General features: G+C 46.6%; 1 protein-coding gene across 1 annotated transcript in view; it reads left to right on the forward strand.

Moving 5' to 3' along the window:
• The first annotated feature begins 478 nt into the window (after positions 1-478).
• Positions 479-26,706, forward strand: part of para (sodium voltage-gated channel paralytic) — an 89,256-nt gene continuing 63,028 nt past the window's right edge. The window contains exon 1 of the mRNA XM_022830057.2: positions 479-7,435. The gene's annotated coding sequence lies outside the window, so the exon portion shown is untranslated. The remainder of the gene's footprint in view (positions 7,436-26,706) is intronic.

Below are 26,706 nucleotides of genomic sequence, written 5' to 3' on the forward strand. Positions count from 1 at the left end.
GGTTTGGTCATAGGCCAGCGCCCTGCTTAGGCGAATGTTTTTATTTTGGGTTCAATTCGCTTACTTCCCAACAGAACGACAACGTGCGACTGTCGATCTGCGCAAGTCCGACCGAAAGCTGAATAATTAGAGAAAAAAAATGTGGAACAGGATAGATTCAAGCGGTATAAAACGGTCTCGTTCCGCGGTATCTCTACGTCGACCCCGTGTGCAGTGGACGCTGTGCGCACGGTGTTCGGTGGTGTCCGCTAGTTGGCGCTCCGTGTCCTGTTAGAGCAGTGAAGAGCGGCCGCTATGAACCTTGTAGCCTTGGCTGGTGAGGTTGGTCGGTCAGTAGGCAGGGATACAGGCGGGGAGGGCGCCAGCTAGGGAAGGAGGCACGAGGCAGTCAGGCACGCAGCCAGCGAGCGAGCGAGCAAGCAGTGGGGGCCATTCGGGGCGCCGGGCCATTCGGCAGCTGCGAGGGGGAGGAGGGAGGGGAAGCGGACAAACCGAGGGCCGCCCGCGAGTGGGGGATCGATCGCGGTGGTGCGCAGAGAGAACCCCGTAGAGGCTGCGCAGGGAGCGAAGCGTCCGCAGCGCCGCCGAGAACGTGTCGTCAGAAGGCCGAAGTGTCCCCAGCCATAAAGTACGCCGAGCCGCAGCTGGATTTCGATTGGATTCTGGGGCCGCGTCAAGTGGCTGAAAGCGCCTGCTATGTGAGAGTGAACGAGATAGACCCATGTGCTCCCGAGGCCCCGGAGTGCGCGAGCGCCACCGCAGGCTACACCTGAGACACCTGAGAGTCCCCCAAGACGACCGCCGAAGCGCTCGTAGTGCCCGAAGCCCCTACCGCCAGCACAACGGCCAAAGTCACAGTCGCCGCTTAAGCGTGAGCCTGTGTCTGAATCCGAGCGGTCCAAGCAGCCCAAGAAGCTCAAACAGCAATTGCTTTTTCCAGTGTTCATACCCAAGCTTAACGAACCCAGCCAACTCAAGCGGCTCAACCGCTGCGTTCAGTCTCCGCGCCCAAAGTGCTGCTTCTGTCAGAGGCCCAGAGCGACCCCGCCCCCCGGGCCAGCTCCTTTCCGCTTCTGATTGCAACTACTACTCATTGCTGCGACTTCCTCTTCTTCTACAACTACGAATACAACCACAGTTATTTGTACAGGTAGTATTCGTAAAAGCAACCGGCCATTCGGTAGCAGGTGCACTCCTTGCCTTGCTGTTCAACACAGTGTTTTTACCCGAACTCCCACGACTGCTACCGCTACGACTTCTGCTCCAACTATTCAAAGTCGACCACCCAGGGAACAACTGCCTAACGAGCACTACAACGTCTACTGGCGGCCAGAGCGCCTGCTCTCGTGGCGGGGTAACGACATTATTACTAGCGCGAACGTTACTATTACGACCACAATCGCCGTTAACAACACCTCAGCCCGGACAACAACAGCGACGGTTTAGTTGCGGTCTACTCCGTTCCGCGAGAAACGGCAGCAGCAGCGGTAGCAGTAGCACGAAGAGCAGAACTAACTACATAAAATTAACCAGTTGCGATAATTGTGAAGTACACGATTGTTTGTTTTGTGGAATAATATTCGCTAACTCAAACTGTTACCAGTGGTCGGTCATAGCAAGTAAGGCTATAGCCGTCGTCAGCAGCAGGATATCCGTTTGCTGAGAGGCGCCTGACTCGACAGGCCACATCGAACAGCGGCGGCTGTACACCGGATAGAGACATTCAATCGAAAAAGAGCTGTTTGCTGGGGCTGCTGCGACCAGACGTCGAATCTCTCTGTCTCGTCGTCATTGTTGTTGTTCCGAGTCGCGACTTGAAAGCAAACATAACGCATAATCGATGAAGACCCTGCGTTTGGTCCTTGCGAGCCTCCTGCCCCAGTAGCCGCCCTATTCTAAGTGCCGTTTGTAATCTTGTCGTTGATACCATCAGCAAGGGTAAGACTAGGAGTCGAGGCGAACGTTGATTGTTGGTGGCTATACGATACGCACTGTCCGCGCAACAGTCGACGACCCCGGCTATTGCGACGCGACACGACGCATCACAGCAGCAGCAACAGCAGCAGCAGCAACAGCAGAACCACCACCCCTACAATCTCCAAAAAGTAAGCATCCAACGGCTGTTTTTGAGTTGACCTTCCTGAACGTCTCTTAGGGGGTCTTCCCAGCCCAGCCACTACTACAACTCGACCCGCGTTTCACAGACCCCCCAGAGACACGAGCACACTCCGGTTCGGGCGAAGGCCACAACGACACCAATAGCCGCCGCCGCCGCCGAAACAGCAGCAGGAGTAAGAGCGTCTGCCGTTATCACAACTGTAGGGCCAATCCGGCCACGGACTACAAGGACCTTCGGCCAATGATGTTACTAATACGATCGCTATAGCTCCACGACAAACCTTTTGCCAGGCAGCACCTACTAGTACTCACAATAACATTATTATTTTAATTGAGAACCCTAAAGCTAAACGTGTGTTTATTCACGCGCCGTTTACAACCCGCTGTGTTTACGTATACGGTGAGTGTCTGTACACGCGGGCCCGTTTGGGTGTGTCAGTGTGTGTGAGTGTGTGTGCGTGCGTGTGTGTGTGTGTATGTGTGTACGTTCACAGCCGTCGGCTTGTCTTATGAACCGCGAAGTGGGTTAATACCGCCCGCGTTTACCGTAACAAACAACAACAGCAACATCCAACTTCCATTTGTCGATCGTCAGCCCGGACCTGATACAAGATTGCACTGGTAGAACTGGCCGCTGTCACTCAACACAAATGTCTTCATTCGTTCCGTTCAACGACGGCGCTAGTCACCTGCAGCGTTATCGTAACTAGTCGGCGTTGACGCACATAAAGCAGGAACACATCACAACAAAGAAAGAAAGCTAGCCAATCTGCCGATAGCAACAACAACAACAAGCACAAGGGAAACAGAAGACAACGCAAAGAATCCTTTTCTAAACCATTTCCCGAACGGATAACTTCAGTATAAACTTTCCCCTTAAACCTCAGATAGCCTTAATTGGCTTCAGGTTCTTTGCAAGCATAAAACCGATAAATAACATCGCTGCTGTTTTACCTACCAATCAGCTACTGGTAGATTCTTATTATATTATTATTATTAATACTAATCTACGATTCCAACGACGACTTGCCATTGCTATCACCGCTCCTGTTACAGCAGACCAACGGAAAAAGTCAGATTTACTAACAATAGAGTCTCTTTCGATCCTAACAACAAACTCAACTTCGTTTGTTGGCTGAAGTTGCTGTTGTTGCTGCTGCTGCTCCTGTGACTCGCAGTAGCGGACCCCGTGAAGGCGAGAGGAGGCTTACGAACAACTGATCAAAAAAAGAAGGAAGATTAACAAGTTACCGAAAGTTAGATTGGCGGCAGCAGCATTGAAGAACAACACAGGATATCGATACAGGCCAGCATGGCAAGACGCTCAAGTTTCGTCGCACTTCAGCTGCGATCTACCTGAAACATAGATAAGGCCTATCAAAGGGACTTGGCCAACGGTTAGGCAAGCCAGCCAGTGGAGGGCATCCGACAGGACGGTTTGACGACACACGCAGGATTGCAAGGTACGACATACTAATCAGGAAGGCAGAAAAGAAGCTCCCAGACAGCAACTATTCGTTGCTTGACCTATCAGTGAACGCCCTGCGGTCCTTTAGCATAACATAGAACAGACCATAGGACGATCTCTTTGTGGGCACATTGCGTCTACAGCAGTACACCCACCAACAACAACTGTAATGGCCGCTCAATGCAACCGCTGATCAACGTAACGACGGCAGCAGCAGCAGCAGCAGCATACCAGCACCAGCGTCAGAGGGCACCATAATAAATAACTGTTAGCAGAAAGGTATTACCGTTACGACAGGCAAGAACTCGAAGGAAGAAAGGGTCTTTGTTAATTATTAGTGGACCAGTAACCACGACTGGGTACGCAAGCTACGGCACGCAACATTTAGAAGATGCATGTTTGACCGCCGTCTCTATGAAGAGAAACGATCCGACGAGGTACAACAAAGCGACTAGAAGTGAATAATAGGACGCAGAAAAAGCTGACGCCATCAAAACGACGACCTATTCACTTCAACAATTGCAGCAACACCAACAAGAGTAATAGCGATATACAAAGCAGCAAAACCGTCAGCAACAACAATAGCAACAACAACTCAAGCCGCGCGATATTTTTTTCCGAATTTGCTTTAACACGGGTCCGACAAGCTGCGACGGTCCTTTAAAGACGACGGAAAAAGCCAGTACCTTACAAAAGCATTAAGAAGGATATTAACACGAATATTAGTAAAAATATTAATATAAGTAATAATAATCATCATCATAATATTAATTATAATTGTAAGAAAATAGGAAATATATTAGCTGGTAGCTTGGCGTGGAAAATGACGGAAAACGGATATACAACACTAAAAGAGGATATTAAACACGACAGCACGAAAAACTGATAAACTAATAGGCCAATTCATGTCGAACAAGTGGCGAAAAATATTGGCCAATGATATACATAAATATTTACACATATATATACATACGATATATATGTTTGTTGGTCACGTAATGACGGGGCTTCGTCGATAACACTTCTGATAGACAACAACTTATTATTTCTGATCATCATAGCTATTCAAACAGAGAACACTCTTCCGACATCCTTGTCTCATGGATTGTGATGTGCCCCAAGTGTAGAGTTGAGTGTTTTCGTAGCGACGACCGACCTTCCAAGGATCACCTATAGGGGGACGCACATTTGCTCAGCTAAAAGTGAACATCCGATCATCAAGTTCGTCGTCAGTGAAGTGCTGCTCACGAGGATTTGCTTCGATCAGCATCGGAGTTCCATGCCTGCCGGTACTTTTTTTTTATGGATGTTGCTGAGCGGCGCCAGATGGATGCGTGACATGTGATAAGGCTACGGCTCCTCAGGACGCGTCCGTAGGCGCGGTTATCATGAACACGCGCTTTTTTAGTGGTGGTTGTCTGAGTGTAAGCTATTTTTCGAGACAGATTCAGTGGAGAGTTTTACGGAGAACGTGAAAGAAACAAAGGCATAGAAGTAAGGACATCCGTTCAGGGTATTGTCCTTTACGTCTAATAATCAAGGTGAATTAGGAGGCGTGAAGAAGCGCGCATGTGGTGCGCATGCTGGAGAACTTCGGCTTCCGCTTCCAGTAGCGCATCCAGTCAGTCTCGTTTGCGCTCTCGTCTGCTTCGCTGTCTAACCTTCATTGGCCGCAAAAAACCGCTTCGCCCTGTTTATATCGAATAGCCTTACTACAGGCCTAAATCTCTTAAACGAAACAGTTACAGCTCGACGTAACGCTGTACGATAGCCTATGGCACCGGCGGATAGGACGTAGCCGGCGCGAGCAAGGCGTGGCACCGTCGCCTGTGTGGCGCCACGCCACACAGACAACAAGGCAAAACGTGTGAAGGTGAGTATTGCAGCAGCAGCAGCAGCAGCAGTCGCACCAGCGGTAACAGTCTGAGTTAACTAGGAGAAAGAAACTCTGCAGCGCGCCGTGGAGTACCGCACGGGAGCAGGAAATGTTGTCATCGTCCCACAGCCTTTTCCTGTTGCGTCGTAGGTGTATGTGAGTGCTACCGAGAAAAAAGGGGTAAAAGCAGGAGAGAAAAGCCAGAGGGAGGGTGCGAACGGCAAAGAAAGAAAAGGACTAAGCCGAAAAGACAGAAGACAAGAGGCCGGTACCTTCGTTGGCCCTGTTCGTTGTGGGCTGCCTTTTTAGCTATCATGTAGTTGGTGGAACGAAAGACAGAAACAAAGAAGGACAGGACTGGTCGAGCCCCACAACAACAACAACAACAACATTATAGCAGGAGTGTGCTAGGATTCGCTGTAGACAGAACTACCAGCAGTAGCATTACTAGTACTTCTGGCCAGAACGGGACAGGAAACGAAAGAGTCCCGCGCTCTATCGGAGCCATTGTTGACGGCCGATCTGTCATTTTCCGCGGGAAGGGACCGGAGGGACCGCTGCATCGGTAAACTGAGCTCAGAACAGGAACCATTGCTTGTGTGGTCACAACGACCCGCAGCGGAAAGCATTTGAAGGCACTCCGCTAGAACATCTGCCGTTAACAGACGACCAATTGTTGGTTACGAGCGGGTTGCCATTCGGTGCCTCTCATAGCCTGCATCGCCCCCGTTCTAACCGGCTGGGTGGCGCACACAGTGGCCCTCGTACGTAACGTCAGCCGCTGCTGCTGCTGCCGCCGCCGCCACCCGAACCTCAGCCACTACTACTTTTAGCATCTTTGGCGGTCCTTTTTTCGAAACGTCCCCAAAAGAAGAGTTACGAAAACGACGGCGATAACGAATGCAAACGTAAAACAAAACTATTCATACTAATAATAATAATAATAATAATAATAATAATAGTAATAATACAACAATACTAAGCAAAATAATTAGAAAATCTTCCCAGACGGCCCGAGACAAACAGAGCCAAACGGAGCTGAGGCTGAGCTCGTCAGACTATGCTTCAGTACTGTCACCAGTCTTGCCTTAGAATATCAACTATACTAGTGCTACTGATCGGTTGTGATTTAGCTGTGATCTCTAGACGACATTTTGCTAAACCCAAAAGACCACAACAACAACTAAAAAACGAAAAAAGTCTTCGACGACAACAGAAACGACAAATAGTAAGACGATGCTGCCAACAACCACAGCAGGCCATTCAGGATCATGCTCTGAGCAGAAAGGCCGTCAACAACCATAATAATAGTATCAACAAAGGGTTTATATTAGACGTGATCACGAGCGACGATAGAAGCATCAATAATAACAAAACTAACGGTAATACGGTTACGACTCAATACAGTAAAGATAAGCTATTTTTAACGAGCAAACCGTTTACAAGAAGCGGCCATTGCAAACGTTCCTTGAAGTTCGGTTACAACAATAACGGCTACCAGTGTCTGAGGCGAACTAGATGCAACGATAAAGTAGCGCTCTCTGTTACACTGTAATAGTAACGGCACTATTGGTATTATTAAGATATCGACGTTTATCACTGGCTGAAACCGAGGTTTGAACTGGAGGACCGACCTAAAAGCAAGCAGCGACCCAAGCCAATTTTTAAGAGAAACATAGAACAGACGAACCTAATAATAAAGGAAAAGCAACGCTCTGTGAGAAACGCCTGAAACAGTTCTAACCAAAAGAATAGCACCAGCAAGAACAGTCTGAACACGGGGCTTCGCTGCTGATGGTGGCAGCCTGACAGGGCAGCGACGACAGCAGAAGTAAAAATAAACGACGACGAAGGGGTGCTGCTCCCGCGCGAGCAGGCGCAGGGCGCGCGGACGCCTACGAGCGCTAGCCGCCGGCCTGCCCATAGAGTATGATGCATCAACGTTGGAAGCCCCACGCAAAGACTAAACACAGGTAGGTGCTTAATAAAGTTCGAATGGTTATGTATGTAGACGTTTTTATATAGTTTACATAGGCTATACCAAATGCATAGGTGCGATTTCAAGTAGTTTGCAAATGATGGTCAACAAAATAAACATATATTATACGCCGATATATCTATTATATATATCTATCGCGTGTTCATATTTATCAGCTACATGCGCTGGGCTTTTCCGCCGTAGTAGTTTATACCTAGTACATATTGCAGCTAGCCATATAGAAAAAAGAAAATAGCAAATGGTCGAGTTTTTTTTTTCGACGGAACGGTGTGTGTACGGGAGCGTATGTGTAGGTGCACGTGTGCATGTACGTGTGTATGTACGTGTATATATATGTTTGTGTTTGTGTGTGTATATAAAGGTTTGTGTGCAGGTGTCTTCGCGTGTGTACGTGTATGTGTGTAGGTATGTGTCGAGAGAATAAAAGAGGATGCAATGAGCGTAAGCGGAAAAGTGACCAGAGTCAGTCTAAGAGCAGGTTATAGGGACGAATTATTGTATCACCCCATTCGTCGTCATCTCGTCGTTGTTGTTGCAAGAGTGAGCTGTACATTTACCTACGACACGTTATCAAGTCGTGGAAGGTGCCTGGCGGTCGGCGGCCAGAAAGGCAGACGTAGTAGAAGGAGATCGTAGAATTCCACCGACGAGACTGGAATAGGGGGTGATCACGGGTCGGGGTGCCGAGGTTAGGACCGTTTCTTCGTTCGTACGCTTGTCGTTAGTCGAACGAACGAGGACGACCCAGCGGTAGCTAGGAATCCTGGGGGAAGTCGGGGTTCTGGCGTATTCGTGATAGTGACTAAGAAAAGAGTACGACAGGAAGAAGACGTAAGGCCCAAGACGCCAACCCGGCGCCTACAGGTCGGTTACTCGCACACTTGCTAGCTGCTACCGCCGTTACAGGTTTGGTAGCCTGACGGTTCACCTTGCTCCGTTTTGTCTAGGAATCGAGCAAAAAATAATGCTACTGTTGAATAGAACACGTTCTTTTCTCGTAATGTCTGTGGTAACATGCGAGTGGTATTGGAAACATAGGACCCATTTTGTTCCCGCTACCAGTCGTAGCTATGCTACAGTAGCATAAGCAACGTCGCTGTCAGATATCAGCGAGCGGGCGTCCGACCGGACTGCGAAATAGCTGTCTGCAAATGAATGGGATGTTCTCCTAGAAACCTGTCAAACGTGAGGGTTTGTCCATGAGGAAAGAAGAGTGCGAGGATAGGGTAGAAAGAAGGCCAATAGACTTTTAGGAGGGAAGAGAATAGGATCCAGTTGTAGAGGGCCTTATATGCAACGACGTTGTTGCCTTCGCTAACTTCAGCTGTTGTTACGGTTACCATTGATACAGTTTCCAATAACTATCTGTCATTGCGGTGTGTGATATGCTATCATCGCAGCACAAACAGTGGTACAAGTACTGTTGCCACTAGCTGCAATGATTAAGCTAATATAGCAAAAGAGACAATGGATAATAGAGCGGAAAAGCGAAGCAGCAAAGGCGCAATTTCTAACAAAAAAAACGTTTAGCGCTAAAGCAATATTCTGCAACAGTAAGCCGGTTCTGTCACAAACAGGTAGAGCGTATGCTCACCCAAATCCGCCTACAGACAGGCTCTAGAGGCCATAGCCAAAGATGATGAAACAGCTACGCTGCAATAGACGCATTTTCATTCGTTTCGAGACCAACCAATTAATATCAATCAAAGCGATAGACAAATAGGCCACTGGTTACCAAGGTTACGAAGAAAACGGACGAGAAGGGAGAGAGACAGATAAACGATAGTAAACTTAGATCTTCTCCTAATTAGAGTAACTTCCTGTAAAGTGTAAGAATATTTTATCTATTTTAATATCTAATTTAATTATATGCTAATAATAGATATCTACTTTAATCGGGTAACTTGACTTATTAGGTTAGCCGTAAACAAATTTCTCATTTGGTCATTTATCGTTACGTCCTTCCTAATTAAAACGGTTAACCACTTATGGTTCATTTTTCTCGACGTTACGTGCTTTAACAAAATGCCGAACTACATTCGAGTGATAAAGACTGTCCTACAAGGCTAGTGTAGAGACAAGTCTCTGCCCAAGGAGCGTCACGACAAAGGCGGGGCCTGGGGGGTGGAACACGCTTGAAACATGGCATTGTGTCACGTAGCCATGTCAGTGTGTGACACTCTGTCATGTCAATGGCAAAGGCAGTGTTAACGGCGACTACGAGCGTGGCTACCTTTCGTCTGTTCTACTCGTGCGCGACTCTCTGAGTGTACTATCGTCCTTACCAAGCTCCTCGTTGGCTATGCATCATTATAGCTTGTTTCTATTGTACTCTGTCACCGTGAATTGTTTCATCATAGCCATACTCTTATTTTGGCCGTTTTCTCTCACTGTCTCTTTTTTCTTCCATGTTATGTTGGTGAATACTTGTATGGGAATATCAATACAGAACAACATTTTTACCTACATAATAGCAACGACAACTCCCGGCGGCCACCACGGCACAGCCTCTGAAGCTACCTCTTCCTTCCCTCACCACTGCTTACTCTTTACCCACTGTTCATACTCCTCGAACTCACTTACGCAGGCTCCTTCACGACGGAGGCCGTTTGGTTTTACGGAAAAAAGGCAACATGAGGAAGCGGGATTCAAGTAAGAAGTACGCACGAACAGATCCACAGTGACGATGACAGCAACAAAAATCATACTAGACACATAGTGTCCCTCCTTCTCTTCGGTGGTTTGCCAGCCCTTTTGCCCCACATCGTCCGTGCTGGGCCGACGCTTCTGCTGCTTCTTCCCATGCGTTTATGCATATGCGTAATTGCAGACGGCTTTATGCTCCGATGCGATCAACGGGCGAGCGGTAGCGACCAGTCGATAGGCTCATACAGTAGCAAGCTGTTGTCTAAGCGACCAGCGGTAGAATAAGCCAACGAGTTCTCGCTGGTCTGCCCCACCGAGGAGGGCAAGGTAGTACGCTGGCAGAGTGGCGTCATAACACGGACAAACCGAATCCCGTCAAAAGCGGGCTCCGCGAGAGAATGAGACGAAAGAAGAGACAGAGAGAGGGAGGCACTGGCAATGGGCGCGAGGGGGGGAGGGGTACACTGGCGGTCCGATCTCTCACTCGCTGGTTGGCTCGGTCGAGATAGTCCTCGTCGCTGGCGTTGTTGTTGCCATCGCTGCTCGTCCGTCCGTTCGTTGATGGGTCGCTCTATTAGTCGACTTGACTCTTGCTGCAGCAGCACTCGTTGGTTATCGTTGTCCCTTTCCGTTTTGTTCATCCATGCCAACGTTGGTGGTCACGTTGCCATTTGGTTGAGCTGCCGTTGCCGCAGCTATTGCCACGACGACCTCACTGGCGGGTGTAGTCCTCTTTGCTCTTTACGGCCCCCTCGCAGTTGGTACCGCAAGCTGGTGATGCGTTTGCCATCACCACTACTGGCACCCACCACGACCGTTCAATGGCCTACTAAGCGAATGGACAGAGAGCAGTGAGTCGTCGACCAGTCAACCAGATACACCGTCACCAAAGGCCCTTATTATTATACGGGCTGAAAGAGACGCATAGGGGCTCGTTGGGCGATGTGGCTTTAGGCGGTGGCCGTAGCAGCAGCAGTACACAGCATTAGCAGACACGGTAGCAACGTCGGCTGCGACGGATACCGTCATCTGCTTCTTCTACTGCTGCTGTTTCCGCTGCAGCTATTGCAGCAACGGTAGCAGCAGTAGTAAAGGCAAATCTACGTTGTTCAATGATGGACCAACCCGTCCTCGTCGGTGTTTACCATCACTACACGTCCAGGCTGCTGCTAGGTAGACACGAGGCGCTGCTCAGGCCGCTGCTACTCGTTGCGGCAGCTACCAAAAGTCGGCCTGTAGTCGCCTCTAAATGTCCGATGGAGGTTTGTACAGAGGGTTTGGACCAGAAATGGGGAATGAACGCGGGACAAGAGGGGGGCAGCGAACAAGGTCCATGGCGTTTCTGTACGGGCGCTTAGCTACTTCTAGACAGTAGTAGGCACACTCGTTGTTCGGTTAAAGGTGGGGGCAACGGCGTTCCGACCATCGGCGGGAGCGGCAGCTGCTGTTCGCTCGTACAGACAGACATGGAGGCTTGGCACCCCTTAAACCCTCTACGTAAACGGGTAAAAACGAGGGGCGGATGGCACGGGTTGATAACGGATAGTCACTGGACCGACTTAGTCACAGCGACGGAGGTTGTTCTACCGCTCGACAACGAAATCGGCCTCCAGCAGCCGCAGCGGCGACGACGCAGCTCTAACCGTTATCGTTCGGAATAAGAGCCGATTCAACTCGATTCGACCCACTTTTATTCCTGTCCCTGCGTCTTCTCCGTTGCTGCTATCCTGTGTCGTCCCTATTTCGTCGTTCACATTTGGAACAAAGAGCTCGGCTGCCTAGACCGTCGGCAAGCAGCAGGCCGCGAGGGGCCACCAATGGTCTCGTCAGCAACGAAGGCCACAGGCCACGAAAGCAGCAGAGTAGTGTTAGCCAGCTAGCCTAACCCGACAACGGTCGGTTATGTCGATGGCTGATGGCGGCGACCGTGGCATGGTCGCCGTAACGACCACGCCGACCGCCGCCATCAGCCAGGCGACTAACAGTAGCGGCAACCCGCAGTAGCCCCGCACCGGTAACTGACACACAAAAACAAAATGAATGCAAGCAATCCACTATGATGCTCATGCCGATAGACGGCACTAGATAACAGCACTAGCAGAAAGCACATCCACAAAAACGCCAACGTTTTGAATAACCCAGCTCGTTTAACTGCTACCCACCTTCTCATATGACGCTTATTTTCTCCTGTGTTATACTGCAACAACATAAATTCTGGGTGACGTTAGCCAGCGCATTATTTGTGGATGGGTGAACTTTGCGTCGATTTTACCGCGTCGTCGATACCATTACATGCATGGATTGGAGACAGGTTTTGAACAGAACGGACGGATATCACATGCTCGAGATACCCAGATATTTGGGGGCCGGGAGAATGATAAAGGCGATGAGAATGATGATTACCTTGCTGATCGTTAATTATATATATATCTAGGGCCAGTACAAGATACGATACCGGCAAATCAGACGCACATACGGGATGCATAACAAATTGTTGCTGATAATGGTTCTAAGCTTATCCTCATTGCTGTTAACGATATTTATTATTATTTTTATTATAGTGAATTGTTGTCAGAGTACAAGGCCCCTTTTCCATTTAGAAATGCTTCTGACAAGAACCCTTCTTCGCGTGCTCTCCTAGAGATCAGTTCGAGTTTCAAAATTCTTCCGGTCACGCAAGCAAAAATCACAGAACTTTCTACCTGTCGGCAGAGTGGCCTGTATGGGGCAATGGTGGCCGCTGTGATCGGTGTGGTGCTATTTTAGCAAGTGGCCGTTGTGCAAAGAAGGCAAATCGTAACAGCGCCAGGACTGTGCGACGTTTTGTCGGCATCCCCCAAAAAGCAAAACATCCACATTTACATTCGTCAATCAAAGGCCGCCTGCGTCAGGGCAGAAACTATAACGAAAAACAAATGAAAAGAACTCCAGGGCCGCTCCTTACCCGGCTGAGCCCTGATGTCATTTGCTCGAGGTGGGCCGCAATGCTACAATTGCCCATTTGCGATCTTGAGGAGTCTTGTTTGCTGAGAGAGAGATCGGGCAGTTGCGCCGCAAATAGAGTTAATTACCGGCAAACTTATTCACCTACCGCCACGCTCGCTTGGCCTCAAGCTGAATGAGTTGGTATAAGCGATGGAAAAAAAGGAATGAAAGAAACGTGAAAAGAATATTGGTAAGTTGGGAGTGGTGAGTGTGTCGGAATTTGTTACTTTCAATGCACAAGTGAAGCTGGGATGATTTTTGGAGCCGTTGGCCTGCCAATTAACAATATTCGGAATATATAGGAAAATTCGTAGAAAAGAAAGAGAAAAACCTTCAGACTTTTTCTATTGGCTGTCTACCGACAGAATGACTGACCGATCTGTAATACATTTTCATCAAACTTTTCACTTAAAATCGATCCTCATAGTAAGTACGTTCGAACTTGGTTTGATCTGCCCGCAGTACTTCGTTTGGCACGTCGGAGTAAAGAGTGTTTAAGGACAAAGGACGAAAGACAGAACAGACTAATGAATGTTGCTTCTTGATTGTCCTCTGTACCTGAAAACTTTGCGCAGATCTTTGCACAGTTAGTAGAACAATTAGTTAGACATATTTCTACCAATCTTAACAAGGCTGAAATCGAGCTTGTCTACTTCGGTTTGGCCAACGATTATATAAACGCAACGGTAACAGGTCATTTAATGTTTCAATAAAAAAAGATCCGAATAAATACACGAAAAACGTATCTAATGTGTGCTTTATCATACTGACCATAGTAAAAATATGTTTATCCTAGGAAAAAAATATTGTTGTCTAGAACTAACCTGTTTAAGCTGTCACATCGAGTGTACGTGCTGATTCTATTGTGAAGGATCAAAGCTGCGAACGCACAGAAATGCCTGAAAAGGCGTCACATACATGAGATGATGTATCAATCTAAAACGAACGACTGAGGGCCAGTGGAAGAGGCAGCAAAACGGCGCCAGATAGGGCCATGCGTAGATTACCTATATAGTGTGCCCCAAAAACGTTTTTTAAGCGAAGGTTTTGTGTTACCGCTGTCGCTATGAACTGGAATACACCCTCCATCGCCCATGTCTTGCTTGCGTTCTGGCGCTAGTTTAATGAGCGTCTTTAGCTTGCTGTATGTTAGCAATCTATTACAGACCGCATAGTCGTCTGACGGTTATTTTGCTTGATAGTAAGAGTGTATTTTTTTTTTATATCCTGCTATATATTTGCGAGTTCGGGCGAGAGGGTACGCCTCGCTTTATCATCGCGATTTTTCATCGTAACAAAGTCCTGAGCTGGCGTTCTCACTGACAGCTAAACAGACTGAAGCGATCCAGCGACTTCCAACAATCAACGTACGCTCGGTAAAAGGCGTTGACAAACTGTAAACGAATGTGCGCGGTTCACGACAGTTGCGCCACTGGATAGCGTCTGCTCCTTCATTTGGTTGTAGCGAAGGTCTGGCAACCTCACGGGAGTTTGCGAACCTCACACCATTATCCAACGGTCCGAAAAGCCGAACGTACCTGCTACATGCTTCGGTCGATAGCTCGATGACGTCGAGGTTATTTTAATATATAACAACTATATGGAAATACGAACCACAGACGACGATGGCATAGTCCTCGTTTGTAACGGGTTTACCCACATATGGATAGAACAAGACGTCTAAATGGATTATGAATAGACTCAGTGATAATACACTTTTTATAGAACATATGGCTTCATAAATAGGAAAAGAAAGGAAGGGTAAGGTCAACACGATTAAGCCGCCTGGGTATACTCTACCGGTCACTTTTTAGAGCGCTTTTTTATATTCTTCTTGGCTAAGTAAAAAGAAATTCAAAACAACTTGCAACTTTGACCTAACTCTGGCCGAAATGAGTTGCTGCGCCGGGCAACCAGGCAAACAGAGGCAAAGCAAGCACACTATCTTATGAATAAGCAGCAATTGTTTTCAAGTGTTTTACCTGTCAACATCAGGGCTATGCGCTTAAAGAGCAATTATAACATCGTATGTAGTTGGCCATGTTGTATTCGTGTTGCCGCTACCGTAGTGACAAAGAATCAGCCGTTAACCTCTTAAGTTTTATTACTACCCCCCTTCGGTCGTTTCTTCTACGGTCCGCGTTAAACGGCCCTTCCTTATCTGTGTGAATGTCTGTGCGTGTATGTGCGTGTGTATCAATGCAAAAGAACGATCTGCAATGTTGGAAAAATCGTCCAGCAATGCAGAAATGCAGAGATTGCGCATCTGCTGTGTATACTCGACATCTTGCGGTCACTTAACGTAAGACGAGAGCTAGATGAAAAAAGAGTATCAAAAGCAAATAACGCTATTATTGTTACTTTATGAACAGTCATCGTCGTAACGCTGCTTACTTCTTTTTGCTTGTCGCCCAAAATGAACAGAGACCTGCATGGAGTCGTGTAGCAGTATTGCTTTCGCTGTACTATTTATCCTGCCGGTCCTGATCCGTTTTGTCGAGCGTCTGTGCTGCCGTCGTGACTCGCAGCTGTCTCCTGAAGTCACCTGTCGCGATTAACCAGTAACAACAACAACGGGATCGGACAGCAAACTCAGTCGGATAAACTGGCGGAGTTTTGTCTCGGTTTCGAGCAGGAGCAGTAGCGGCAATAGCAATGAATAACCTACATTCTCCTGCCTTATTCCAAGGTGATTTGGCCTCTATCGGCTGGCGTAGACAGATGTTCCCGCTTAGGGCTACTTCACTTGCTCGTAATCATATTAGCCGGAATCTTTGGAACGTTGTTGCTTCAGGATAGCTAGTTGGCTAGTAGCCAACTAGCTGGAAGGAGGAGTAAAATGACGACGATGACAACATCGCATAAGGCCTAGAAGGGACGATATCTGGTTCTTTGATGCCTCTCCTGTTTTCGACCCGAAAACTCCTGGAGCTTTGGTTGGGTCGAGTTTCTCTTCCTTCGTTTTTCGTGCCTTGGACTCTCCAGTATTAACAGTAGCGGCAATAAATTTCATATCGCGGACGCCGGGTCACGCGTGCTCACTCGTTTCCTCGATGGCTGGGTCGCTTGCCCTCCCCCGACAACTATAGCAGCGCTATTGTTCGCGCGACACTCACTCCCTCATCCTTGGCAGAAGATGACGTTACGTTGAGCCTATACATATACGGATAGAACGACTGTCCGACCGATCGTTCCCTCCACTTACCACTCCCACTTCACTATGCGCGCGTGAAGGGTCTTGTAGGATCACACGGATCAAGTAGCTTCTTCCCTCTTATATCTAAGTGTCTGCGCCAGGAAGCTTATGTGTGCTGATCTATTTGAACCTATTTATCTATATCAGCATCACTATAATCATCAGTAAGTGCTTACGTATGTGCGTCTACGAAAGTAAGTCTTATCAACGGCGGATCATAATAGAAGAAAGGACGTGTTGATTAATATTGATTTGATCGAAGAACAACGACGTAAGCGGATCAAGAAGCATTAGGCATGCAGATTCATTAATTGACATCTGATAGAAATGATACGACCAATACATTGGATGTCTATTATATCACGAAAAATATGTAATTATTATATATTGACAGACGTCGCATGTAAAGGAGCAAATCAAACTAGTTTCTTGTGTGCCCCTGCTGCCAAAAGGCTTTCTGTTGTCACAGCGTTTTCTCCAAGATCTCGCAGCTGGAACGGGGCACACATGCAAATATACGGACAATTACAGCGCGAGTAGATCGCTGATGGGCTCTTTCTCTCCCCCGTTTCTTTCCTCTAAAAGTAGCTATAGGTCTGTAGTTTGTTTGAGCAAGATGAACCCAAGAAGTAAGAGACGTCCCGTGGGGACGATAAGTGAAGTTGAGTCGAACTTGATCCTCTTAGTCGGTGGCTTATGGCAATACCCTCAACCTCAAACCACCTTTCCTTTTTCCTTGTTACCCCTCGCCGTTGCTGCTGCAAGCGACCGACACAGATGCACAAGTCGGTTCTCTAGCGCGCTGAAGTCATAAGGCCATGGAGTATATTCTTCATCGAACGCCGTAATCTTGCAAAGGTTTTTGGGGAATCAGCTATGCCCAGATATGCCAACCGACTCTTTTCTCGCCTGCTGATGTGATGGAAACTAAGGTCGTGAATCAAGCACGATTATTTAATGATCTGAAGGACTTGTGCAAACTAGCAGACTTGCTCTAAATGTTGCCGTCGTGAAGATTAGGACAGACGATAATTCAACGACGAGAATTTAATACGAAGATCACTGTTACACCGTATCTGCCACTGGGTCGAAAAGGAACATAGGCACAACCTACAGATTGACCTGAATCGTTTTCAAAATTTCAACCCGTCTGTCGTGACGGAGGTGTCTGCGTAAGAAGTACCTGCAGTACGGGCCTGGAAAACGTGATTGGAAAAAAAAATCGGATCGGTGTTATAACGCCGTTCGTGGTGTATGTTTTAAATATGGTAAACGATATAGTTATGGTCGGCGGCCAAATTAGACAAGTTGAAATCAACATCGCCGACTGAGCTCCTGCTATATCAATAGTCAAACGGAAAGAACACAAAGTAACTACTCGTATGAACCACATTCGTTTTTTGCTTTATCAGTAATCAGATTGTCGCGTATCGATACTGGTTGATGTTCACGTGAGCCAACTGCATAGAAAGTAACAGAGAGTTCTCCTTCGAATTTGTTACGCGGATAGGCAAAGAGACTTCTAATCTAGATGATTTCAAACAATGTCAAAGTATCAATTGAAAATCGCTATCTATAATTCGCTGGGCTCAAACTACCGTCTCAAAAATGGCCAGGAATTATAAGTGACCCTTGCTATCACACAGCTGAGCTGAAGCAACTGAGTCGCATGCTTAAGATGATCGCAAGCGACTTCAATCATCGGTTGATTAAGCTTATTGTTTCGTTATCCACTAACGAAGAGTATTTTGCGTAGAAATAGCTCACTGAAGAATACATTTGTCCAGGTTACTATCTGGTTAGGGTGGGATAAATGTGACGCCGCATAACGTGCAGCATGCATGCGTGAAGTACCTTATGCTATCGTCACTTTCTGACGATCAATGTCCCGGTTCGATACACCGAGATATTCAGACTGATAGAGGGCACAGGGAGCGGGAAAGGAGAAAACAGTTAATTTCCAGAGTTCGTGGCGACTAACCTCCAACCAACGCCAGCCAAGCATGGTTCACCGCCATTGGCTCGCGGGCGCGGTGAAAATACCGCTTAGGAAGGCTAGTCGCGGTAGTGGGTTTGCATACAGACGCCCCCAAAGACGAACATCAAAAGCCACACGTTTATTGCTAGAGAGACTACAGCTACCGGCTGGCTGCTGTCTGATTAAGTCGGATCGCGGGAGTCTTGTCCGACTCGATATCTATATCGATCACTTCATAGCTTCTTAGCATACTTCGTTGTCCTCGGCAGCCCACTGATCAAAATAGGGTTAATTCAGTGGCGCCGCTGGCGGGCGGGTGGCAGCACCAGTATACGACGTTATCGCTTTACCGCCTTATCGCCGGTCGCTGCCTTAGGCTTTACTTGCTTTCTAGCCAGGTCTCGTTTCCTGCGGCCGGTTAAACCCTTTCTGATGCGCTGGTGTTGCTACATCTTCTACTAGCCCATAAATCAAATTTGCGCGAGCCTTCGATGTTTCCAACAAGAACATTCGACGGCGTAGTGACAGCTGCCGCTACGACATTGTTATGGGCATGCCGTATTGTTAGCGTTTAGCGAATGGTCGACCCATCGTGTCCGTGGCCCGTCGTTTTCCGGAAACTAACTTGCCATAGTTGTACACTATTTCTCGCGATGGTAACAACAAAACTTTCGCTTTCTTTAAAGGAAACGCGGTCACCTTTTTCCCTATAGACAAAACGATCCGTCGAAAAACGGGGACTAGAGAACAGGATGCAAAACAGACGGATGCCCATATAATTTACATTGCAATGCTACAAATATTGTGACAATACTTCATTGTCACTTTTGCCCTAATGTGTCTTTCCCGCTGAATATTAGCCGGTCAGTGAACACGTCCCTTTTTTTTCTGAGCCCAAACAGTTATTTACGGAAAAATCACCAATTTCTATACGGATAGTCTCCGATGGGTTTTCATAGATACTGACATAAGTGCGAGTAGCGGTATGCCTTCGCACCTAATTAGAAGTGCTGTTCTGCTCAGGGTCTGAGGAGAATCGTTCACTTTTACTTCATTTAGGATAATCCCACAGAAGATAATCTATGGTGTTCTTTCTATCAACCCAGATAACTCTTGCTCTCAACATTTAGCTATCAGCTATGCTATTATCTTCTACTATACTATTATTATATATGAACTCTCCAGTTATGGGGCTGACCTAGCTATTATATCCCCCGATTTCTACGTAGCCAGCAATGAGCAAACCATTGACGCATTTCTTGTCGAAACTTTGTACATCGTCATTCTGGGATATAATAACGATCCAGGAGAAGGTGTGCCTGCAAACTTACTTGGCGTTCGTATATGCCTTCATCGATGCATCATACTGTCTTCTGGAAGCGACATGCTACCATTTTTAACGTCATTCTATTACCTCATCGCAGTAGCACACAGGTGCACACATACACACTTTCGCCATATCTGTACGGTCGAACAACACCGAGGTAGCCTACAAACGATGGGGACTCTTAAATTTAATAAATATTTGCATATATAGGTGGTAAATGTAGGTGTGCCGAAATTCGCTTCGTTGCTGCAATAATGAATGCATACATTAGTAGAGGATTAATTATGCTTGCAGAAACGTAAACCCCATACTTTCAAACATACTTTGACAAAAAAAATTCGGAAACTTATGACGCTTATAGAAACTTACGACGACGGAAGTGTTTTCCTGTTTGCTAATTATTGTTCAGAAGGGTTATTGTAGTATAGGCGTATTTTACTAAGAATTACATCAAATCAGACCAACCAACTTTGTCAGAAGACATAAGATAAAACCGTCCGCTCAGTTCATCTGGGAAAATGGATCCATTTTGGTTTTCAAAGCTGTTCCGCATCATAGTAGTATATAGATATATATATATATAGAATCCGATCCGGAAGGCTCGAATTTGGGTCCGTGGCTTTGATTGTAGGCCGAGATATATCACATAGATATATATGAAACGAAGTTTTGTGCAAGGTGCAGGCTGAACAGAAACGTTGATTTGCAGGGCTAGTGAACAGAAACTCACCGATACAGGCCATGGGGTTACAGGGATAACCCCAATGCCAATTGCTGCTTGGCTTTAGCTGAACTCAGGCGGCCAGTTTAGTCAACAGATACTTGTCTATTAACCTCATAGGAGTCGTTCGAGTTTATCTAGTTGGCTTGTGCTTTTGTTGTCGTTACTGCTATCATGGTTTATATCTCACAAGCATGAGGTGTAGTGTCACTATGCGTTTGGTTCTTCTTCCGTGTTCTCCATTGAAAAGTCTTGCTTATCATCCTTTGCTCCTGGCAAGACTGGAGCTTGTTCACATGCAACTCGTCACCGCTCAAGCGAAAGAGAGTGCGCGGACGAACAAGTCAAAGGGGATATCTCACTTCTGTTACATACGAACCGGCTTCAGTTGTCTCACCGCGCGCATGGCCCGTAAAGTAAGAAAACCGAAATGTGAACACCTATATCTAGCAAAAACGTATTACCCTGTATTGCCACTATCTCTCTTGTCCTCGCTCGCGCTTTCTCGTATTCTCCAGTTTTGTCATCCAGTTGATTTCTATTTTCAATAGGCAGCTCTATCCCTGCGCTTTGTCTCTACTTTCAGTCCTTTTCCTTCAAACAGAAACTCAGCCCCAGCTTCTGCCACTATGCGTATGTGTGTATTCGATTATGCGTTCCACATTGGGTTCACATGTATATAGGAGGACATGTGACAGTGCGGAAATCCTGGCGGGTGGAGTTCTTCTTCCACCCCCTTGTTTGTACCGGTTTCTATTCATTTCTCCCTTCGTCCTCTTATCCTTATTCATCGTTTTCTTTGCTCTACGTCCACCGAGTAGAGTTGTCGTTCTGAGTCTGCAGGAATCCTCTAGACTTAGCTAGGGTTTAGCGCCACCTGGCCTGCCTGGCGGCTTACTTAGCGCATAACTCGTTTGCTACTGTTGCCCCGCATTGCTTTTTGTGGTTCCACATGAAATGATGCTTTTGTCTGGTGGTCACTTCTTCCCTATGGGGCCGGTAAGCGGTTGCAGTTGAAAGAGCGTAAACTTCCAACGCTGCTTTACTACTGCCGCTGCGTCTGTCGCCATTGTTCGTGCTTCATCCTCCTTGTTTTCTTCCTGCTTCATCCAACTGCTCATTGTATAGTCCATCGTCCATTCATAGCTTCCGTCTCCGATGTCAAATCCCTGCAGGCGGCTGCTGGTGCTGCCACGCCGCTGTTGCGAATACGTCTGCCAATGGAAGCACTAGCGCGCAAGCGGTATCGCAAATGGCACTTGCACAAGAACGCCAGACCAGATACGCCACGCCAGCCGATGGCGTCCATCTGCCACTGCCGCTGCCTTCGCTGATTGCTACTGGCTGTCTTTCTGCTTAGCCAAGTCAGAGTCAGTCTGGCTGGATGGCCTGCTAGGCTTGCAAAAAGGTTTGGTGCCTCGCGCTCTCTCAATGACGCCATGCTCTTGAACCAATGCCAGCGGACTACCACTGCCGAGTCGATGGAGGTGGCTGCTCGCACAGCGGCGGTTCGAAAGACATCCAGTGCCGTAGGTCGACTCGTTTGGCTGCTGGTGCTCTTGTCGTCGCTAGGCGTTGTTGGTTCGCGGCATTTGGCTATCCCCGCTTCTTTTTCTCCTTTTCTACCACAACGATTGTTACTACTACCGCCAATACAAGCAACAGCATCAGCAGTGCTGCTGCTGTTCCCTATGGCTTTCTGCTGGCAGGCTGTACATTTTGTTTTGGTCGTTGCTTTCGTTAGCGTTCCTTGCTGGTCCCTAACGGCATTCGGTCAAGAAACCTGTCTCGTTCGGTGGTCGCTGCTGCCAGCTCCTTCCCACTTCTTTTGTTGCTAACTTTTTCTTGCATCCTCTTCTTGTCCTCATCGACATATTACTCTTCCTCTTACCCTCCTACGCTTATCTTCTGCTTAGCTTCACTGTGGCTGCTGGCTCGGGGGCTGCTGGCTCGGGGGCTGCTGTAACCCGCTGCTTGTTTGCGTGCGTGGTCCCTGGCGGACTGCGTCGGGTATGGCACGGCGATTCTTTTTGTTTGTGTTTTTTGTTATATAGTGAAAAGTCAGAGAGCAAAGGTCGCGGCAACGCCATCCATCGGTGCTCGACTGCTGCCACCCACCGGTGTCATAGCCGCCACGACGACGGTAACAGCAGCTCGGCTGACGGCTGTTGGCGAAGATGTTCAAATACAAAACGGGCTACACTTCGCTTTGGGGGTTTACGTTGCAAGGGGTTGTAGGAACTCACAGAAAATGGAAGTTAGTCGCTAACTCCGCAATGGGTTCTACAACGGCCGTGTTTGGCGATGCACTGCTACTGCTGCAGATAAGCAAAAAAGAAGCCAAGCATTCATAGCAAGGAGTCAGTCGATACGTCCTGTACGATCCAGTGGGTTGCAATGTCTGCCACCACCATCGCCTACATGAGGGTGAAGTAGGAAGCTAGTTGCTTCGTCACTCTGAACCTTCGTTAAAGCTAGAAAAAGCAGAATCGGCAAAAACAGACAAAATGGCGAACAAATAGAAAGTTACGACACACACTCGCAGCATACTTCGATTTGCACACAAACCCATCCATCCAACCATACGTATGTATATTTATACACACGTATGGGTGTACGTAAGCGAATATAAACACGTTTCCTAGACACACATTTCAGAGCTGCAAACGTCTGGTAGTTTACACGTCTAGCTAGGTCAGGTAGTGAAAAAGTAGGTATATGTAGACTTAAATGGAAATACAGGTGATCCGAATAATATGATAACAATGGCAAATCCGGATGAATGGAGAAGCGCTGTCAGTACGATATGCTGATGAAACAAAAATGGAAACGACCGTATTTTGAATCAGACAATCGAAATATAACCGTTTACGTCGGTAATGCCGAACGAGAAAAACATCAGTATCAAAAAGTAGACAAGAACTTATCTCCTGTTCAAGGCACTGCCGTCACGATATGGTCATTTTTTTCATCATTTCATCAGGCATTTTACCATCTGTTCCGTCAATCTGAACATGAACAAGATGCAAAGTTATGAGGGAAGCATCACGTGGACCGGTAATGCGTCCAGATGGTATCAGATACTCCACAATTAGATAGAGAACGAAAGCGTTCTTATCTAATTGCGAGCAAGTGTATTCACAACTATGATTCATAGGTGTTTTATCCAGATGCCATTTTATGATATAAACTGTAACATACTCACGGTGCACAGTTAGATAGTCTGCAGTCTACAATGATACATTCGTCTACTAAGCAATGTCTAGTACTGGTAGTTTAGATTAAAAAAAAATCGTATGTCAGTAGTACGTCTCATCTCGCCATGGTACGTGACCGAAGATGAAACAGTTTGAACCTAGAAATTTAGGGAGCCCTTACCGTAATCGAAGGTAAGACAAAAAACGGGCCGTTATAGTTTACAGGTCAACTAAACTCAGATCTTCTTGCTACCGAACGGCAGATAAGATCACAAGTGCATGATCCATATTCCTTTGGAATTCATCGAACACAGAGATTATAATGCGGCAATTGCTTGAAGGCCCTGTGCGATTCCGAAGGACGTGGGCTGATCGCAAGCTCTGTTCATCAAGTTTGCAGATTAGCAGTTTTCCGTTAACTAGGATCCATAGTGTGGTTTTTATTATTATTCTCCAATATATCCGGCTACAGACAAGCCAAGAAAATGGAAATGATTTTATCAGATTGGACGAACTCGTGCAGCATGTAATATTAGAAGAAGCTGGTGAGATTTTTCTGGCAAAGGGAAGTGACTTCCTCTCCTGAGAAACGCTCTTTTTATTAAAAATTCGATTACAAGTAGCCGTAAAAATTGTATTATTATTGACAATTTGTTTCCTGTAGCTCAGTAAAAGCAAAACCCCACAAATATTAATCGGGAAAATAAAGATAAAGCATATCGATTAGATATTGAATAAAAGAGAATTTAAAAAATTGGGCTGCAGCTACTTCCACGGCTTTAATTTTTTTCCAGAGCTTTTAATTTCTATTGAAGATCAGCTTTTTTTGACATCGTCAGAACTCGTTGTGCTAATTTTCAGAAATTAGGAAATTATTCACGAACATAAAAAAGGCTACATTTTCGACCGCAACATATACATAATTCAAGTTACCATTGTACACAGGATCAAGCATTATTATGTAGACGCCGGTACATTTGTCGATGGCCATAATCTATGAAACCATTAATTACTTAAGTAGATGTTTCTACTATCGAAAACGTGTTCCGTTTCTAACCGTGGAAATAATTCCCCGGCCTATTTATGAATTCAGTGTGTATTAATACGTGTACGAAACGGTCGACGGGCCGTCCTCCGGTTCGCGTGTTGCCTTTCTTCTTTTGAAAACGACAAAAAACGCCTATACGAAATTATATGGGAGGGTCTTCCTTTTATTCGTGAGTGATTTTTTTTCGCAAAACGTTACGTAACGTATTTCTCGTAATGGGTAACCGCAAAACCTCCTCCGTGAACGTACAAGCGTACACACACACAGAAGGAGAGAGACAGAGAGTGAACTGGGGGGCGTTAGCAGGCGTAAAACGAGAAAACGCTGCGTAAAACTGTTGAGCGCAGCGCAGTACCCTATCATTGCATGCGACCGTTAATGCTATGAACAGAGTAATAAGAAACACAAGTAGGAATGAGGAAGGAGCGGACCGGCCAGGACTAGGCCACACGAAGGGGAAGCAATGCAGGAACAAGTAAGAAAAATATTTCCAGTTGGGTTGGCATAATGTACCCAGCTGGAGATGATGCATCGAAGGGGAATGGCGTCTATTCCGACTGTCATGCAATTGGCAGGAGTGAGGTTGACAAACGGGCACGAAGATTCGTCTATGGCAAAGGTTTCTACTATAGAGAATATTAGCTCGACAACCGAAGAAGTTGTCAAAGAAAGCAGAGTATTTAGTTGAACTGGGCATCGTTACCTGTTTGCGTTACAACTTAGCCAACAATTAGGTGGAACTGAAAATTACAATCTGTATAAATGAAACTCACTAGCATATGTACAGGACATAGTATGCCAAAGGCTGTAACCTATTATCATAAGCTCATGACGATAACATTATAAATTTAGTGTTGGTCGCGAAGAATGTATGAATTTGAAACGTAGACACTGAGCTGCCGGTAAATCGATCTCTAGCACTCATTCTTACATTGCCGAAACAGTGTTTCATCAATTAGAGGCTATTACTTTATCACCATATCATTTAGTGCGCGGGTTGCTTGAGCCGATTTCTCCTACCAGCTTTTTTTGGTACGCAACTGCTGGACATGTTCACGATATTTAGACTTAGATTTTTAAAATGTCATGCCGATAGAGTACATAAGCCATCATGGGAATAAAGTAGTGTGTAAGCGAGTTGAGATCAATTGTCTAATCTGGGTATTCTACCTGGCAGGACCGAAGTAGTAAGTATTAAAGAAGGTAACAGTATGACAGAAAGGGGTCGCGTAATTGTTCTAGCTAAAGTAGCAGACAAACTGCGCCTGTAACTGATTTTTGGACTCTGTTGTTTCGAAAGGCGCTGCCTGATTTTTTTAAAGGAATAATTGCTCATTATTTTAACCAATTTCGTATAGATGAGACGAAGAAAAGTATGTATTGACACTGTTTTCTTTAGTGCTTCGTATCGAGTCGAAACAAACTCCTTAACTAGCTTTAATGGTTGCCGCTGCAAATGTTCCATTCGGCCGTTAAAAATCACGTTGAATTTTTGCATATTCTATAGAAAGTATAAGCTAGACTGAACTCAGTAGAATAAAAAAGCAAACACGAGACCACTGCGTAGACCATGGGTAAGTGTGGTCATCAGACCGCGGTTGCAGCCGGCACATAGTCGCTGCCTGGTGATATCGACCTATCAGTCTGGGTCGTTTCTCGACTTTGTTCACTCACTTATGCTATAGAACAAACACACCAGCTTGTAGCAAAGACTAATGTTGAAACTTCTACGAAAGGAAGAAATAAACAGAATTCTTGTTCTTTTCTGAAGAAAAAGCTATTCGGCAGGCAACATCACAGGCCACGGGCGAAGGAACCAGCTGAATTGTATCAGCGGATGCAACTAGATTTGTGTTCGGGCATATAGCAAATCGGGAGTTCGTCACTGGTGTAATAGGTTGCATCGACTTAACCGACACAGGCAAGCGGCTAACAGAGTAGATGCGCAAGGGCCAACCTAACCTAACTTAACCCAAGAATGTTTATCAGCTGTTTGGCCTAGCTACAGGCCTGGATGTGTCAGGAACCATCAGGCAAAAAATCTAGTACGAAATATTATCTATTGCTGAAAGAGTCAAGAATACGACTGGAGATAGTGGAAAATATTCAATGGGTGTCGGCCACCCTGTCTGATACCAACTGTGTGG

Source organism: Varroa jacobsoni, unplaced genomic scaffold (assembly GCF_002532875.2).
Source record: "Varroa jacobsoni isolate VJ856 unplaced genomic scaffold, vjacob_1.0 scaffold_253, whole genome shotgun sequence".
NCBI classification, from domain to species: domain Eukaryota; kingdom Metazoa; phylum Arthropoda; class Arachnida; order Mesostigmata; family Varroidae; genus Varroa; species Varroa jacobsoni.